Genomic DNA, 17811 nt, shown 5'->3' on the forward strand with positions numbered 1-17811 from the left:
TCTGAGTCAGAGAAAAGGTTATGTATCGTGAGTCGTTTGAGGGTTTTCATACCCGCACGCCATTTTAGGATGTACAACTTCCATTGTAAAATCATTCTGAAACTTCCATCCAACCCTTTCCGTCTCAGTCAGACTCCTCTCTCCTTGTCACATTGATCACACTCTCCACCCCATTTCGCGATCTCGATCTCTAAAGAATCTTCACGACCACACTCCCTTCCTCTACGAACACCCCCACGTACATCCCCCTACTCGACCTAACCTCACTCTCTCTATCTCTCCGACCCTTCGCAGAAATCGTCTTCCCTACCCTCTGTGGTGTCCGTTGTCCTTCCCGGACGGGACGGTGAGAGGCGGCGTGCCCCAGGGAGTTCACGGACGGGCTGCAGCCAGCCCTGTTTCCAGTCTGCAGTCGGAGCTAAGTGCAGTCTGGAGTCGGGCCGAACTGGAGATGTGTACGTTCCAAGAGAAAACGTCCCCTCCCAGAGAGAGAGAAACTGGCCCGTGTCGCCGTCGCCGTGTTCCTCCTCCACCCTCCCGCTCCCTTCTACTTCCTATTCGGTGCTGTGATTCGCCGGTGCCTACCCTCAACCGGACACAAAACGCTCCCACCCTCCCGCCTCAGTCTCAATTGTTGAGGGTGCTGGAGGCGCGGGAGCATCCGCACTGTGTGTACAGAGGGGTCTCGCTTGCGAGGCGTTTCGGGTCGAGAGGGTCCTGAGGCCGAAGAGGCTGTAGGAAGGTGAGGGAAGGTTGTAGATTTACCTTACGTCTGTGATCCATGGAGAGCAGAGCCCCCCAGGTGGGTGGGTGATCAGAACACCCGACACTCGTGTGTTTGTTGGTGCTCCTGTGCTCGGGGATTCCGTAGCCTGGAGGTCAAAGGAAGGCTGGAGTGAAAGCATGAGAATGCGCGGGCTGCGCCGTTAGGGGGAGCTACTGGATGGAGGGATGGGGCAGGGGAGCTCGATTTGTCATTTTAACTATTTATGGAACAACACAAACCTAAAACGTGAAAAATACAGTAAAATTTGTATTTTATTGTGCTTCACTCTTGTACTGGCACCCACCTTTCGTAAACGGGGACACACACTAATCCCAGAGGCCTGTGTCAGTACCAAGATAATGCCACCATCTCGCTGTCTCCCCAGCCTCGTGTCACCCCAAACTAACTCCACTGCCCCGTGAAGTCCCAGCTTATTCTCCATAGCACTGTGTCAGTCCATAAAGTAATCCCTCTGCCCCGCTCTCTTCCCACAGCCCTGTGTCAGTCCTTAAACTAATCCCGCTGCCCCCGCTCTCTCCCCACACCATCGTGTCAGTTCCCAAACGAAACTCGTTACCCCAATCTCTCCCCACAAACCTATGTTTTGTCCCCGAATTAATCACACTGCCCTGCTCTCTCCACACATCCGCGTGTCAGTCCCCAAACGAATCCTGTTACCGCGATCTCTCGCTATGAACCTATGTCAGTCCCGAACTAACCACACTGTCCTGCTATCTCCCCACAGGCCCGAAGTTTCCAAAGAAAAGAATTGGCTAAATGTAATTGTGATCGTTTAGGCTGGAAAATTGTTTTCTCCGTATATGTTGGAAATGGTTAAGGACTCTTTTGTGAAAGGTGATTTACCCTCTACTTTTCATGAGGCTTCTATTTCTTTAATTCTTAAAAAGGATAAAGATCCTACCGATTGTGCCTCAAAAAGACCTATTTCATTATTGAATGTTGATGCTAAGTTCCTGTCAAAGATAATGGCCAATCGGTTAGGATATATTGGGTGAATATATTTTTAAAGATCAAAGAGGGATTTATCAAGAGTCGTTATTCCATTTCCAATGTTCGGAGATTATTTAATATTATATTTTCGTCTTCTTTTAAAATTCCAGAATGCATTGCCTCTTTGGATGCTGAAAAAGCGTTTGATCGAGTCGAATGGAAATATTTATTTAATGTTTTAGAATAATTTGGTTTTGGTGGTTAATTTTAATAATTGGATTAGAATGATATATGAAACTCATATTGCTACAGTTATTACTAATAATTATAGATCATTGTTTCAGCTTTCACGGGGAACAAGGCAGGGTTGTCCATTAAGTCCTTTGTTATTTAACTAAATATTAGAAACCCTTGCTATTGCTCTTCGTGAAGCTAAGGATATTCATGGGATTCATAAGATTTCTCTTTATGCTGATGATTTACTGGTTTATATATCTAATCCCGAGGAATCTATCCCTGCATTGCTGAAATTATTTAATTAATTTGGAGATTTTTCTGGATATAAAATTAATTTGAATAAAAGTGAACTGTTTCCTTTAAATGAATCTGTTTATACATATGATAATACTCCTTTGAAAGTGATGGATTCCTTTAGATATCTAGGCGTTATAATCACAAAAAAAAGAAGGATCTTTATAAAGTTTTTTTTTCCCTTGGTAGATTCTATGTAGTATTTATTTAGCTGATGGAACCCACATACATGTTCACTTGTTGGCCGCATCCATATAGTCAAAATGATGATTTTACCAAAATTGTTATAGTTATTTCATAATCTCCCTTTTTTGACTAAGAAGTTTTTTGATCGAAATGATTCTATTATCTCATCTTTTATTCGGAATGACAAAAGACCAAGAATTGGTAAATGCCATTTACAAAAATTGAAAAAAGATGGATGTCTTGTTTTGCCTAATTTAAGAATGTTTTACTGGGCTGTTGAAGTGCGATATATGTCCTTTTGGCTCTACTGGGTTGATAAGAATATGCGGCCAATTTTGGCAGATTTGGAATTGAAAGCTGTGAAACAGTTTCATTTAACCTCGTTATTGGGAGCGGCTCTACGGATACAATTAAATAAATTTGCACATTTAAATTTATACCTTGTGATTAAATATTCTTTACAAATTTCTCTTCAGTTCTTTTTTATCTTAAAAATTTTAAACATTGCAGTTTAATTTATCAAAACTATTTTTAATCCTTCTTTGAGAGATCCAATTTTTTTATATTTTGGATAAATAATGGTATTAATTACTTTTTGGGTCTATTTAAACAAGATAGACTGATGTATTTTGAACAATTAGTCGATAAATACTCTCGTTCATATTCGCACTTCTCACAATACCTCCAAGTTTGACATTTCTTACGAAAAATATTTAAGTAATTTTCCTTGCATATTAGAGGTCGACCTGTCATACTATTATGAATATGAACCCTTTGATTAAGGGTTCCACTGGAAGAATTTATAATTTATTATTACAATGGGATAAGCGCCCTTTTTTGAAAAGATTAAACAAGATTGGGAAAACGAACTTAATTTGACTTTTATAACTGAGGACTGGATGCGTATCTTGACGTTGGTTAACTCTTCCTCGATTTGTGCTAGCCAGTCATTGATTCAATTTGCAATTGTACATCGTTATTCTTTGACGAAGCAGAGGTTGTCTAAGATCTTTCCTAATATTGATAGTTATTGTGATAGATGTAAAACTGAGACAGCTACACTGACACTCGTGTTTTGGTCTTTTTCTATACTGGGACAGTTTTGGAAGTCAGTTTTTTTCTACAATTTTTAAAGCACTTAAAATTAATTTAAAACGTAACAAATTAACTGTGCTCTTTGGAATGATACCTCAAAATATCCGCGGTATTTCTTTGCCTGACCAACATGGTATTGCGTTTGTTACATTGATAGCCAGGCGGGCTCCCACTCTGTCACACTGGATCTCTCAAGTGACGTTATGTCTTAGTTTGGAGAAAATTAGAAGTCGAACCTTTGAACCTATGCTTGATTTTGAGAAAAGATGGGGTTCATTTGTTCGTTACTACCATTTCAGTTAATAGATAGATTTCCTCCACAATCTAATTGTGAATTTTGGTATATTATATATTTGTTTTCCTGGTGGTTTGATGTTTATCTTTAGAAGTTTTTTGTATGACACATGCCAACGGGGTACAACATCTAATGGGTTCATTTTTTTCACATCATTTTCTTGCTTTAGTAGATTTTTTTTCTTTTCTTCTTCGTATTTTTCAAACCTTAATATTGTTTTTTTTATTATGAGACATTGTGAGTGTTACTTGCTTCGATGTACTCTTGTTATTTTGAATAATAATAATAAAAAAATGAAAAGAAGAAGTCTCTCTCTCCACGCCACCGATGTTGTCCATTAGGGCATTAGGTGCCGTCGCAGATTAATGTGTGGTTAAGTGTCTTCCTCAAAGACACATACGAAAGCTTCAGCCAAGGCTCGATTTAGCGACCATCAGATAACTAGACGAATGCCTTAACCACTTTGCCACACGCCAACACACCCCCGCACTGTAAACTGTGAGGAAGAGATAGACTGGGTGTGAAAGAGAACCTTGGTAGCGAAGAGAGAGACAGACTGTGGGGTAAGAGAAAACGGAGGGTAAGAGGAAAACCGGGGTTTAAAACGTTAAACGTGTTTGGGGGCACATAAGTGCAGTGTTATTGTAACACATGTCAACTGACACTCTGTTTCATCACTCAAATAGCCTGAAATGACTGGAACGAACCAAAGAAAAGAATGAACGAATGTTCCCCTTTAATTCGCCATTTCACCCGTCAGAACAAACTCCTCCCTTCAATTTTTGAAGCGAATGTGCTCCGTCAAATGTTACAAAATAAATCGACTTCAAGATAAATGCCAACATTAAAAGCAACACAGATATAAATATATCCCATTTAAATAGCTGAAGCCAGGCATCATGGAAAATAACATGGGAGATTCACATCATATTTTGTTTTAAATTAAATAGATTGCAATATCCCTTGAGGAGTCAAATTCAAGACACGGGAACAATGAGTAAAAATAGTTTAAAGTAAGAGTTTGAGCAGTTGGTTGTCACTAATGTCCCTGACGTGATAGTCACGCTAATTGCCTCAGTGGAATTGCTTTCTCCTCAATAAAAGTCTGCTAAACCGATCCCCAGTCCATCTGAGCAGCTGAAACGTTCCGTAAAACTGAACGCTGGTTCTGACGGAATATGGGATATTCGACGATTTATTACATCGCGGCCATTTACTATCCCACACTTGTAGCGGTTGGTGTCCCCGGTAAGATGCCGGAGCTGGTCACTTTATGTATGGTGCCGTCGTTACTCTGCTGCGGTATCGGCACTGCTACTGAGCACAGATGCTACCATTGGCTGAAACGTATTACCGGAATGGAGGATTCAGGCACCTAATGGTTTTATTTTCATTTTCAATACTTCCATCGCAGTGTTTTCTTTATTAATCAATCATGTTCATGCCGATATTGTAAATGTTTCATAATTTCACCTCGCTAGGCTTTCTGAAGTGATGATGGTCTCTGCTTTTCTAGGTCCGAGTTTCTATCAGTGCAGACACTTCGAGCTTCTAACAACGTGACATCTTATTTAAATGACGGTCCAGTCTATTTTCAACACATAGGTCTGTTCTTCTGTAAGTCAGTAAATGGGAACTCGAGGTTTGCATCTCCTTGATTCCACTTTGTCACCACTACAAATAATCCCGTCTGTTCTTTCTCCTATAATAAAGGAAATGGTGCTGTTTACTGTGGCGATCGACTGCTCACCGGTACGTGAGTCGTGGAACTCGGATGCCTCGCTCTAAACTGTGGGAATGTCGCCAATCCACTGACACTCACATCCGTCATTGTCCTCCAGCCGGAGTGCAGCGACCGAGACCGCACACACTGGATTCCCGCTTTCCACTTCCAAACAGACCATACCTTGCATAGAATCGGTAGAATGGGGGCATTCAGGGAACTGACCGTATTTCTATTTTGTTTCCAAATTTCTTGCAGTTAACTTAACGGCGATTGTGATCCTTTCTCGGGGTAAATGCGGACTCTCCAAATGCATCACCCGTTACCTGGTTGGAATGGCGACAGCGGATCTGATGGTGGTTATCGTTGTTGCTTTAGTGGAACAGACCAACAATATCTACATTTATTCCAGTTCCCTGCTCATCACTCCTGTATGCGCTCTGACACTTGTATTTGCGGCTGCGACGCGGGACTGTTCTGTTTGGTTTACGGTCAGTTTTACCTTCGATCGCTTCATCGCAATATGTTGCCGAAAGCTGCGGGAGCGATACTGCACCGAGGGAACAGCAACTTTGGTTATCGTGACCGTGGTTATAGTGAGCTGCGGGAAATGTGTCCCGACTTACTTTGCCCTTGAACCTTACGTCATCATTGACAACACGCCGTGGCGGTGCATCGGCACATATGAATACGCTACTTCACCCGTGTGGAGAGGATACGCATTCCTTCAGAGCATTTCAACACCATTGATACCAATCGGCTTAATCCTGGTGTTTAACGGGTTAACCGTAAGGCATATCGTTGTGGCAAATAGAGTCCGCAGAAAGCTTCGGCACAGCGGCGACAATCAGAAAGATGCCGAGGTGGAAAAACGCAGAAAATCGATGATTTTGTTGTTTTCTATATCAGGTAACTTCATATTATTTTGGATTCCCCATTTAGCCCGTTCTCTAAAATGGAAAGCGCAAAACTATTTTTACCAGGACAGATACTTGAGTTCCCCGGTATACATCCTACAACAATTTGGGTTCATGTTGCAAACACTCAGCATGTGCACCAATACTTGTATCTATACACTGACACAGAGGAAATTCAGAGAAGAGCTGAGGAATGGAATGAAGTATGTGTTTACATTAAATGGCCATCTGTGTAGATAATGCCCGTGTCTACTGACAATTCAGCGGAGATTTCTAATAAAGTCGTCTTACAATGAACAGGTTTGGCAAATATGTTATAAATTCAAACATTCATATACCTGATCATCCGGAAATTGCAGAATTGGCGGACGATTGCTGCCTTCATACAGTTCAGGTAGGTAGCAATACAAACGCTCAATGCTGCCTGTGTGATTGTTACATTGGTTGAAGTATGTTCCGAACTATCACAGACACTCGACTGTCACAAGGGCAAGGATGGCTTCAGGGTTTTCCGTGTTTTAGATTTTTCAAAATGTGCAGGGTCGCGTGAGAAAGTGTAATGGGAGTGCGATGCGAAACCAGGGATATTATCGCAGCTGCGGATATGGAGGACAACGTGGAGCGTTCGTTTGGGAATAGACTGTGAGACGAACAAAGAAAGATGAAGGGCGCAATCTCTCCGTTTGGAGCATTCTATACAGCGCCCACAAGATTAACAAAATAAAATGCCGCAAGTGAAACAGTGAGGTACCGATCGGGAAGCGGAACTTGGACACGTGTCATGTTATTGGCAAGGGCAACTGAAAATTCCCTAATATTCTTTCGCACATCCCCAGGGTAAAAGAGTTTGGTTATGAATTCCTCAGTTGCGTGCTGGAAGGATTCATGTCACTATATGAAGACAGGCGGATTAGCGAAAAGTCCATATCGGATCTAATATTAGAAAAGGAAACGGATCAGGTGACAGATCCGCTGGTCAGCATTATTTCAGAACGACAGGGCAGAACTCCCCTCCATTTACCTTGCAGAGAAATAGGACAGAAAGCATGGACTTATTTAATTGGGGGTCTGCGATGTATGGTGTTACCGGGCAGGAACTTGGGAAGGTGAACAGGAAAATGATATACCCAGGGGAATTCACAACAGATATGTGGGGATTGTTTACTGAGCACTTACCTGGGGTTCAGTATAGGCTTGTCTCAGTGACGCAGGGAAAGTATGACAGTGTAAAGTAACCCTTGCTGACAAGAAATATGGAACAGCTCGTCAAGAAGAAGAAAGAAAGACACCTAAGTTTTGGGAAGAAAGGTTCAGATAGGGTTATGGCGAGTCAAAATGTAGACAGAAAACAATTTAACAATGGACTTCAAATTTCGAAGGGGAGTAGAGATGCACTAAGATAAGAGAAGAACAGAAGGATGACTGGGGAGAGTGTGGGCAGATCAGAGGTAAAAGAGGAAAATCTGTGTCTGGACTCCAAGGAGGCGGTGAAGCTCCTCGCTGAATACATTGATCAATGTGACCACAGCGTCAAAAGACAGATATGCTCGAACAAGCCGACGCTGAAAAGGGGATGCGATAGAAACTTGGAAAACATTATGATAGATGATACCCCGATACCGGAAGTGATATAGTCTTTGTAATAGATGATTCGCCGATACCGGAAAGGATATAGTCCAGGTAACTTTGGAAGGCGAGCGAAGATATTACTTCGCTTCTGGACAGGATATTTGTGTCTTCGCTGGCCACGGAAGTAGAACTAGATGCTTGGAGGGGAGAAATATTATTAATTTGTTGACGATAGATAATAGGGATGCTTCTTGGAACTATAAAGCAGGGAGTCTTACATCAGTAGTGGGTAAACTACCGGAGAGAATTATTGAAGAAGGAATTTATGAGTATTTGGAGGAACGTAGTCTGGTTAAGGTGAGACAACATGGCATGCTGTCCTTAATGAGTCAGATTGAATTATTTGAAAAAGTGAAAATAAAACTAAAGGATGAACCAGGGCAGTCGATGTGGGTGCATTAATTATGCTCAGGCGTTTGATCAGTTCCCCATAGTAGACTCATTCAGAAAGTCAGGAGGCCTGGGATCTAGGGAAACCTGGCTGCGTTGAGTCAGAATTGGCTTCCTAGCGGAAGGCAGATGATGTGGGAGACAGAGTGAATTCTGTCTGGGAGACAAAGGACAGCCGTGTTCCACATGGAGAGTCGAAACTTCGGTACACTTTACAACTCTATTACGAGTCTGCAGTTACAGTGCTCCAAGAAATAGGGCTGAGGGAAATAACCGATTTAATCTGAAAACACAGCTGCACCTGGATAATTAATGGAATTAGGGCTGATGACGTAAACAAATCGTTGAGCAACTGACCGCGCCAGCGCGTTTTCTAACCCGACCTGGCATTTACATATTACAGGGCAAATGCTACAATGACTTCAAAGCATGTTTTCAAATTTGAGCCCTACAACTTAAAACCAGCATTTCAAAGTGTTCAGCAGCAGCTATTGGTGCTTATTAAATGAACCAGCCTTCCAAAATGTCAATTCCAAATTCGGAATTCAAGTACACACTAATTTATCCTAATGTCAATTTACCTCTGAATCGTGGTTTTATTGTATCGAGTGTAAATACGCAAATATTTCGATCTATTTAACCCTGAATCCACATGGCCGGTGTGGAATACGTGTCTCCCCGTGAAATCAATAATAAATGAAATATACAAAACTACACAAACTAAAAACGCAGCGAAGGCAAAGCAAATATCCGGGCTCACACTTGTCTTCCTTCAAAACCATCGCAGGCAATTGGAGAATACAGAATAAACAATTTCCAAAGCTTCCATCTTCTTATGCTGTAACTGTCCATTAACTCAGTTTCCATGCTTTAGTGCGTGCAAGGACAGAGGGATAAAACAGTATCAACGACATTATAGGGGCTGTGAGACACTAAGGTTCTAACCATTGCACAGAAATAAGGTCTTCAGCACGTCAGGTCCGAGCGGAATTATTTAAATTGCCTACTCCCATCAACCTCAACCGGACCGTGGCCATCCATATCCCAGTACTTTTCCAATCATCTCTTAAACGTTAACATCAGAATCTCAAATGATATTTGCGTTGGCAGCTCTGTCTACACTCTGACCACCCTCTGGGTGAAGAAGATTTCCCCTCATGTTTCCCTTAAACATTTCACGTGTCACCCTTCACCCATCACTTCCAGATGCATTCTCGCCCATCATCAGTGGGGAAATCCCACTTGAATTTACACTCTCTATACGCTTCATAATGCTGTATATCGCTATCAAATCTCCCCTCAGTCTTCCACTCGCACGGGAATAAAGTGCTGACATATGTTTTCTTTCCTTTTAATTAAAAACATTCAGCCCCGGCAATAGCCGTGTAATTCTTTTTCTGCATTCTTTCAGTCTTATTTGCATCTTTCCTGCAGAGAGTTGAAACGAACTGCACACAATATTCCAAATTAGGCCCCAATAAAGCCTTAAACCACAGCAACGTGACATCCCAACTCCTGTGTCAGTACTTTGGTCTATAAGGGCCAATGTGCAAAAAGCTGTTTTTACGACCCTGTGTAACTGCGCCGCAACTTTCATTGAGTTATGAATCTGCATTCCCAGATTCGTTTGTTCTATCGTACTCCTCAGTGCCCTATTTCTCATTGTGTCAGACCCACCCTGGCTCGTCCGCCCAAAGGACAACATCTAACACTTATCTGCGTTAAATGCAATCTGACAGTTTTCAACCCATTATTCAGGTAGTCCAGATCCCATTTCATGTTCCGGTACTCTTCCTCGCTGTCAACTACACCCGTAATATTGTCAGCGGGAAATTTGCCGATCCTATTAACGACATTATTATCCAGAATGTCTATATAGATTACAAATAACAACAGATACAGCCTCGATCCCTGGGACACTTCACTTGTCACAGGTCCCCAGTCAGAGAGAAACCATCCATTACCACACTCTAGCTTCCCCAACATGGCCAATGGCGAATCCAATTCATTACATCGTGAAAGCCAAGCGACTGAAAGTTCTCGAGCATCCTCCCATACGGAACCTTGCAAATTCCTTGCTGAAGTCCCTGTTAGACGGCATCCACTGCCTTGCCTTACACACCATTCCTGGTAACTACCTCGTAAAGCTCTGTGAGATTGGTTAGACATGACCTACTACGCACTGGCCCATCCTGACTATCGCTAATGTTCCTGTTTGTCCAGATATTTGCCTTCATACCCCATGAACTCCCCACCCCGCCCGCACGTATCTGGATCAGAATCAGAATCAGATTTAATATCATAGGGATATGTGGTGAAATTTGTTAATTTTACTGTAGCAGTACAATGAAATAAAGGATAATTAAATATCGAGAAAAGAACTCTGAGTTACTGGTGGCAGAGGCGAAGAAGCTGCTCCTGAATCGCTCAGTGTGAGCTTTCAGGCTTCTGTATCTCGATCCTGATGTGTAGAGGGCATGTCCTGTTGGTGAACAACTTTAATGAATCACCTCGTGTAATAATGATCAGTGCCAACAAGTCGAAGCTTTTCAATCGAAGCAAGAGGCTGAGAGTGGAAGACTGAAGCATCGCGGAGGGAAGGTCGTTTTTTTTCTTTTCTTTACCTGATCGGGGAAAAGAGGCTAGGCTGCGCAGGCGCGTGACGTAGCGCGCCAAGGTTTAAAAGAAAGACCGCCATATACAGCGGCCATCGTCAGAGCGACCATCGTTGGAATGGACTGAGTCGGAGTGGGACGGCTTCGGTTCGATCAGGCTTTGGCGAAAAACAGGCAGAGGCGAGCGTAGGTTCCAGTAACTTTCTGTTTGGCATTTTTTTTCGTTTAGGCTGGAGAATATGCCAGGGAGGATGTTGGAATGTTCCTCTTGCAGGATGTGGGAAGTCCGGGAGACCTCCGGTGTCCCTGACAACGATACCTGCAAGAAGTGCATCCAGCTGCAGCTCCTATAAACCTCGTTAGGGATCTGGAGCTGTAGTTGGATGACCTCCGGATCATTCGGGAGACTGAGCAGTTTACAGATAGTAGCTTCCAGGAGGTAGTTACACCTAAGGACCAGGGCACAGGTTATTGGGTTACCGTTAGGCGAAGGAGAAGGAAAGGGCAGGTAATGCAGGGTTCCCCTGTGGCCATTCCCCGCCAAAACTGATGTACCCATTTGGATACTGTTGGGGGGGGGGGGATGGCTTACCTGGGACAAGCTGCGGCAGCCGGATCTCTGGCACTGAGTCTGGTTCTGCAGTGCAGAAGGGAGGGAGGAAGAAGAGGAGAGCGGTAGTGATAGAGGACTCCGTAGTCAGGAGTACAGACCGGAAATTCTACAGGGACTCCCGGATGGTATGTTGCCTCCCGGGTACCAGGGTCAGGGGTGTCTCTGATCACGTGCACAGCATTCTGAAGTGGGAGGGTGATCAACCAGATGTCGTGGTACACATAGGTACCAATGACATAGGTAGAAAGTGTGAGGAGGTCCTGAACAGTTACAGAGCTTGGAAGGAAGTTAAAATACAGGACCTCGAGGGTAGTAATCTCCGGATTGCTGCCTGTGCCACGTACCAGTGAGGGTAGGAGTAGGATGCTCTGGCAGATGAACACGTGGCTGTGAAGCTGGTGTAGGGAACAGGGAATCAGGTTTCTAGATCATTGGGACATCTTTCGGGGCAGGTGGGACCTGTACAAGAGAGACTGTTTACACCTGAACTACAAGGGGACCAATATGCTTGCAGGGAGGTTTGCTAATGTTATTGGGGAGGGTTTAAATTAGATTTACAGGGGGATGGGAGCCAGAGTGCCAGAGTAGATAGTGGAACAGGGGTAAAAATAAATGATGTTAGTAGTTCATGCAAAGTCACAAATAGAAGGTTTCTGTGTGGTGGTAATAATCTTCTGAGGTGTGTATATTTCAATGCGAGGAGTATTGTGGGAAAGGCGGACGAGCTGAGGGCCTGGATTGACACATAGAATTATGACATCATAGCCATTACTGAAACTTGGCTACAGGAGGAGCAGGACTGGCAGCTCAATGTTCCAGGGTTCCGATGTTTCAGACGTGATAGCGGCAGAGGGATGAAAGGTGGGGGGTGGCTTTGCTAGTCAGGGAAAATATTATAGTAGTGCTTCGGCAGGACAGATTAGAGGGCTTGTCTACTAGGCCATATGAGTGGAGCTGAGAAACAGGGAAGGTATGACCACATTAATAAGGTTGTATTATAGACCACCCAATAGTCAGCGAGAATTGGAGGAGCGAATCTGCAGAGGGATAACAGACAATTGCAGGAGACAGAAAGTTGTGATTGTAGAGGATTTTAATTTTACACACATTGATTGGGACTTCCATACTGTTAAAGGGCTAGATGGGTTATAATTTGTGAAATCTGTTCAGGAAAGTTTTCTAAATCAATATATAGATGTACCAACTAGGGAGGATGCAGTATTCTATCTCGTATTAGGAAATAAGTTAGGGCAGGTGAAGGAGATGTGTGTAGGGGAACACTTTGGTTCCAGTGATCATAACGTCATTAGTTTCAACTTGATCATAGATAAAGATAGATCTGGTCCTTGGGTTGAAGATCTAAACTGGAAAGTGGCCAAATTTGAAGAACTGAGAAAGGATCTAAAAAACATAGATTGGGACAGGTTGTTCTCTGGCAAGGATGTGATTGGCAAATGGGAGGCCTTCAAAGGAGAAATTTTGAGAGTGCAGAGTTTGTATTTTCCTGTCAGGGTTAGAGCCAAAATGAATAAGATTAAGGAATCTTGGTTCTCGAGGGATAGTGGAACGATGATAAAGAAGAAGAGATAGATGTATAACATGTATAAGCAACAGGGACGAAATAAGATGCTTGAGGAGTATAAAAAGAGTAAGAAAATACTTAAGAAAGAAATCAGGAAAGCTAAAAGAAGACATGAGGTTGCTTTGGCAGTCAGGGTGAAGGATAATCCTAAGAGCTTCTTCAGGCATGTTAAGAGCAAAAGGATAGTAAGGGATAAAATTGGTCCTCTTGAAGATCGAAGTGGTCGGCTATGTATGGAACCAGAAGAAAAGGGAGAGATATTAAGTGTTTTTTTTTTGCATCTGTATTTACTAATGAAACTGGAATGGAGTCTATGGAAACAAGGCAAACAAGTAGGGAGGTCATGAAACGTATACAGATTAAAGAGGAGGATGTGCTTGCTGTCTTGAGGCAAATCAGAGTAGATAAATCCCCAGGACCTGACAGGGAATTCCTTCGGACCTTGAAGGAGACTGGTGTTGAAATTGCAGAAGCCCTGGCAGAAATATTTAAAATGTCGATATCCATGGGTCAGGTGCCGGAGGATTGGAGGATAGCTCATGTAGTTCCGTTGTTTAAAAAAGGCTCAAAAAGCAGGCCGAAATATTATAGGTCGGTAAATTTCAATCGGTAGTAGGTAAATTATTGGAAGGAATACTAATAGTTAGGGTCTACAAGTATTTGGATAGACAGGGACTTATTAGAGAAAAGACTTTGTACGTGGCATGCCATGTTTAACCAATCTATTAGAGTTTTTCGAGGACGTTACCAGGAAAGTGGATGAAGGGAAGGCAGTGGATGATGTCTACATGGACTTCAGTAAGGCCTTTGACAAGGTCCCGCATGGGAGGTTAGTTAGGAAGATTCAGTCGCTAGGTATACATGGAGAGGTAGTAAGTTGGATTAGACATTGGCTCAATGGACGAAACCAGAGAGTGGTAGTGGAGGATTGCTACTCTGAATGGAGGCCTGTGACTAGTGGTGTGCCACAGGGATCAGTGCTGGGTCCATTGTTATGTGTCATCTATATGAATGATCTGGATGATAATGTGGCAAATTGGATCAGCAAATTTGCTGAAAATAAAAAGATTGGTGGTGTAGTGGACAGTGGGCAAGGTTTTCAAAGCTTGCAGAGGGATTTGGACCAGTTGGAGAAATGGGCAGTAAAATCGCAGATGGAGTTTAATGCGGACAGGTGTGAGGTGTTGCACTTCAGAAGGACAAACCAAGGTAGAACACACAAGGTAAATGGTAGGACACTGAGGAGTACAGTAGAACAGAGAGATCTTAGAGTACAGATACATTATTCCCTAAAAATGGCGTCACAAGTAGATAGAGTTGTAAAGAGAGCTTTGGTACATTGGCCTTTATAAATCAAAGTATTGATTATAAGAGTTGGCATGTTATGGTGAGGTTGTATAACACATTGGTGCGAACGAATTTGGAGTATTGTGTGCAGTTTTGGTCACCTAATTACAGGAACAATATTAATAAGGTTGAAAGAGTGTAGAGAAGGTTTACAAGGATGTTGCCGGGACTTGAGAAACTGAGTTTCTTGAGAAGCACACGACCTCACCAAATTAATGCAAAACCTCAATTGTTCACAGACGTCCTTTCGGGATGGAGAATAATCGCCTTTCCTGGATTTTATGTGACTGTAGATTTACGAATCTCTGATCTGGGAATTTATAGAGGCGGTTATAATATCAGAATTGACGGCGATGCCCACAAACCGTGAACCCAAACAAGAAAGGGGAACAGAATTTCACAAGTTGATATTGAAGCCATTTGCTCTAACTTAAAAACTTAATCAATTGCTCACGTGAAGGAGTTATAAGAAATGAATTCTGCTAATGACAGGAGGTTTTGATGGACATGGATTGTGTGTGCTGTTTCAGTACAGTTCGAAGTCTCACGTCACAAATGAGAAGACTGCAGGCAGTTCCAGTAACAAGTCTGCATGATCCAGGTTAAAATATCAGCAGGGCAGGAGATTGAGAGGAACGAGACCGCACTTTAGGGACTTTTGAGGATCTGAAAGGAACTGCTGACAGATCAGGTGATCAGAGAGCTGCTCTGGCTCTGCTGATTGTTTCAAGGAATCGGGTCATTTATGAACACCTCCGTTTGAAAGCGGGCCGACTGCGCAACGATTCTGACATGGAAGGTGAGTGAGAAACAAAAGGTCACCTCGTAAAGAAGACTACAGTGTGGACATTTTAATAAACAGGGGTTAAAACCACATCAGCAGTAGCTGAGAGCGGAGTGAGGTCGCTGCCTTCCGACAAGTAACCGAAATGTACTTACCAGGGATACCGACAATCACAATTACTGTGTAACAAATAGTCCTCTCTTGTTGCATTCTCTAGAAATCGAAATTCTTCTCTAAGTTTTCCAAACTTCTACTTTTCATAAAAGACGGCTCGGGTAAATAAAGTCAAACAGATAGGACAAAGCCCATTGATCGAATTCCTTCTGTATCTGCCGGGTAAAATGCTTCACAGATCTGACGCTGAAATTCCACTGCGTCTTGATGTTTATCTCCTAAATGCGGTCGAAGCACGGAATGACATTCTTTTATAGAATAATCCGTTATCAATAATGTTACTAATAGCAGTGACTGACATCAGTTACCACTAATTGACAATTATTTCTCTGCTGTAGCGAACCGCAATGCCAATGGGGAAATAATTCAATATAGTTCATAGATCCAAACGCAGCATCTGTCATGAAGCCTCTAGGGACGGCCGATGCTGGGACCGCAACGCCAAGTACGATGTTGTCAAACTACTCGGTGTAATGACAGGACGTTATCTGAGCAGGTAGTAGTGTGTAATCCTGTGGGTGAGTCCTCAGCGCTGATTCCACTCTAACCTTGCGAGTGGAGACTCTGCTCCGGTGTAATGACAGGACGTTATCTGAGCAGGTAGTAGTGTGTAATCCTGTGGGTGAGTCCTCAGCGCTGACTCCACTCTAACCCTGCGAGTGGAGACTCTGCTCCGGTGCAAATGATCGGAACTTTAATTGAACGATAAAGTCAGCACTCCCTTGTTGTTTCTCTGTGATCACGCATCCTTAATATGATTCACTGTTACTTTGTGCCGGTGATAAATTTTTCACGATATGACACATCAACATTAACGTTATTGGCGCAAACCGTCACTGTCTGCGCTGTTCCCGGAGTCAGCCGAAAACACAGATGCTGGCAAGTATGCAGCGCGAGGTAGAAAATAAATACCCTGTATTACAGACCCGATCCTCCACCGCTGCTGTCGAGTTTACTCCCAGAGACAGGGAAAAAAAAAACAGAAAACATTCTACAACGTTGGTTTTAATGCATAACAATGCTAGTAACGATATTTAATATGTTATTGAGTTACCGGACAATTTCGAAAGTTGGACTTGACAAGGTAACTGAGGGAAGAAGATAACGTGTGTATTAAGCTGCTGAACAGAGATGGACTGTGTAATGGGACATAATTCAGGTGCACAGTAAAGCATCAGGATATATAAAGCGAAATATTCCTGAACCATGCTGTTCATCGTGCTTAGACAGAGGAACATGCAGAAGCAGGGGACGGGGGTTCTTTGACATTTCATGAAACATCAGTTTCCAACTGCGTCAATTCAGCATTAAGAACAGAGTGAGAGTCGCATTCGAAAGACCCCAGCATTCTGAAACCAGCATCAATAGCTGAGCTTTTGTCTGTGCAGTGGCTTGAAATTAAAGCTGCTTAAATATCTGCGTGTCGGGAAAGTGGATTCATGGTATATCCGGGAGCAGTCGGGCAGAAACTGTCGAACCCCTTTGTATGGACATGAGAATAAAATGATTAATTGTGCGCAGCGATCCTCCTCCTCCAGGATCTGTATATCATGAATTGTAGGACTAATCAAGATAAAGTGCCCCCACCCGAAAGGTCGATATTACCCCACAGACGCTGCCCGGCATGTTCGGTTCCTTCAGCGTCGTCCCGGTTGCTCATACATTCAATCAAATGAGTTGCCGGGCTTGCTCAAGGCCAAGTCAGGAGACGCCAAATTCAGTAGGTAATTTCTGGTTCGTACTTGGAAAAAATATTTAGTTTTTGCCAATTGAGATGATCTTTATCCCTCTGGAGATCATTTCGCAGTTGCATTTGGTGACAGAGTCACAGAGCAGAGAATCATAGAACAGTACGGCACTGAAAGAGGCTCTTCGGATCATCCGTCAGCGTCGAATTAACACCCGCCCTAGTCCCATGGAGATTGCACCTGGACCATGCCGTCCATACACTCCCCCCCCCCCGCATTCGTGTTGTATCAAATTTCCTATTAAATGTTGACATCGGACCTCATCCACCACTTCCTCAGGAAGCTCGTTCAACCGACTTACCGCCGTAGAGGATGTTCCGCCGCGTATCGCCCCGAAATATTTCACCTTTCACTCTTATGTGCCTTCGTTTTTCTCTAATCAAACCCCAGTTAAAATCTCCGCTCATATTTACCCTATCGATATGCCGTGTAGGTAGCATCCAAACTGATGGAATCAACATCGAT

General features: G+C 43.1%; 1 pseudogene; it reads right to left on the minus strand.

Annotated features, from left to right (window-relative positions):
- The window catches only part of LOC140723147 (uncharacterized), a 168672-nt pseudogene that overhangs the window by 105671 nt on the left and 45190 nt on the right, over positions 1-17811 (minus strand).

Source organism: Hemitrygon akajei, unplaced genomic scaffold (genome assembly GCF_048418815.1).
Source record: "Hemitrygon akajei unplaced genomic scaffold, sHemAka1.3 Scf000102, whole genome shotgun sequence".
In the NCBI taxonomy this organism is placed as follows: Eukaryota; Metazoa; Chordata; class Chondrichthyes; order Myliobatiformes; family Dasyatidae; genus Hemitrygon; species Hemitrygon akajei.